Raw genomic sequence first — 2,500 nt, 5'->3', positions numbered from 1 at the left:
AAAATTCCATATACTCTTTCAGATTAAGTTGTTATTTGAAAATATCTTTATCATTAAAAGTTATCTGAAAATCCATATATTCCACAAGATTAAATTGTTATCTAAAAAATAATCGCAATTTTATCTCAAATTCCATATATTCCTTCAAATTAAATCATCTAAAAATATCTGAAAACTATAAAAACTATAAGGAAAAAAGTAATGGTTGAACTTATGCTCTTTAATATTCATTCCAGCGGAAGGTCATGATGCAATTCCATATTGCAATGTTACGTCAAATCGCAAATCAACAATTAATCATTTATCACTTGAGGGAAACAACCGACCTTGTTTCACGAGAGTGAAGTCACCAATCAAAATAAAACTTTTATCGATTTCTTCTATAAATGTATTATACACACACACACACACACACACACACACACACACACACACACACACACACATATATATATATATATATATATATATATATATATATATATATATATATATATATATATATATATATATATATATTAGCCTTCTACATATACATATATGAAACACACACACACACACACATATATATATATATATATATATATATATATATATAGAGAGAGAGAGAGAGAGAGAGAGAGAGAGAGAGAGAGAGAGAGAGAGAGAGAGAGAGAGAGAGAGAGAGAGAGAGAGAGAGAGAGAGAGAGTGTTTATATAAAGAATACATTATATTATTTTAATTAGCCAAAGGAAAAAACTTACTGTGAAATTTTAGCCCAAGCTGAATAAATGTTCTTTTTCTTTTTTTTTCTCTTAGAAGGTTCGCGACCAATTTACCAAAGAGATAGAGAGACCATTATATTTAGAAAGGCAGAGTGTGTCTTAGATGGAGACCAAGAATAACAATGTGAGGTTTTATATTTCTAAATAAAGAAAATATATTTCTTGTTCGTGTCGTCTTGGAATTTCTATAATCGTGTTCATGGTTGTCTTTGAATTAAGATATAGAGTGTTTTTAAGCTGTTACTGTGAAAGTTGTTTTTGACAGTAAAAACCTTTGTGATTTTGGAATGTAGAGAGTCTCTGAGTTGGAAGAATATATAGGTAATATGTCATTCTATTATGAAATAAAAATTAAATAAGTACTTCTTAATACAGTCAAAAAACTACGAATGGAACCCGTCACAAAAACTTGACAATTTGAAAATTCTTAGAATGATAAGAGACGGTGAATGGAAAAAATACGAGTATACAAGTAACAGATCGTTTTATTAGTAAAAAGTACGTCTAGATACAATATAAAAATTACGATTAGGAAAATATTTATATAAAAAAGGGACGTTAAAATAATTCGTCACTTAAACTTTGTGATTTCAATAAGAAAAGAGGAGATGAATATATGGGTATTAAGACCAATCAGAGATTTCGGACCTCCACCAATGAATATTGCAAACATTTAACTAAAGTCTACGGACATTGTTCGCCGCTTTTCATGCACTGATGGTACAGCAGATGGTGAAAAGTGCAATGTAATTCCAGAATCGTGATCTTGATCCGTATCACCTCCAAAATATCATTGTTTCTTCCGATGAATAATATCTATCCACTATTAAAATTTGGAGAAAATCAAATGTGACAATTTCTTTTGACGTAATCTTTAAAATTGTGAAAAAAGTAAATCCGGATCTAGAATCCGGATCCGGTACCGGATCATCTCCAGAATTATATGGGGTCATCCATGACCTGAGATCTGTGGTGAAAATCTCGTCAAAATTCGTTGAGAAGTTTTGACGTAATCTTGTCCATAGACACTCGGACAAATAGATAAAAAAATAAATATATGAATTTATAAATAAATAAATAAATAAATAAAACGAAACGATTTTAAAACCTTCTTGGCGGAGGTAGCAAGGTCATTCTAAAATGAAAAAAAAAATAGTTTAAAAATCACGTCTACATAATCTAAAACAACCAACATGAAAATATTTATATAGTGACTAAAATAATTCGTCACTGGAACTTGGTTATTTTAGAATTTCTAAAATGTAAAAAAAAAAAACGCTACTATTATGAAACTAGGATTAAATAAATACGTCTACATAATAAAAAAATGCGGAATTGCAAATATTTGGAATGTAATTGAAGGAATTTATTATTCGCACAAATAATAGCTCATCAAAACAATTCATCTTCACTAATTCTATAAAATACAATTATAGGAATACATAAATGATGACCAAAATATTTTTCATCCAAATAACAAATGCAAATCGTTTGCATGCTGAAACACTAGAGAGATTAGACGTTAGTTTGTAAAAATACATAGCTTTTTGATCAATTCACTATGAAAATAGTTTTCAAAATGAAGATTTGATCTGCCGCTGATTAGTGTACAATAAGACCCATGGGTTTAAGTCACTTGTTGGTTAGAACTTTCCAAGTTTTAGAGTGAAAATTCGACTGAACTGAATATTACTTTACATTTTCGTATGATGAAATTATGTATATATAAACATAT

This window comes from Palaemon carinicauda, chromosome 29 (genome assembly GCF_036898095.1).
Source record: "Palaemon carinicauda isolate YSFRI2023 chromosome 29, ASM3689809v2, whole genome shotgun sequence".
NCBI classification, from domain to species: Eukaryota; Metazoa; Arthropoda; class Malacostraca; order Decapoda; family Palaemonidae; genus Palaemon; species Palaemon carinicauda.
The sequence above is the reverse complement of the archived record's forward strand: the minus strand, read 5'-3'. Positions refer to the sequence as shown.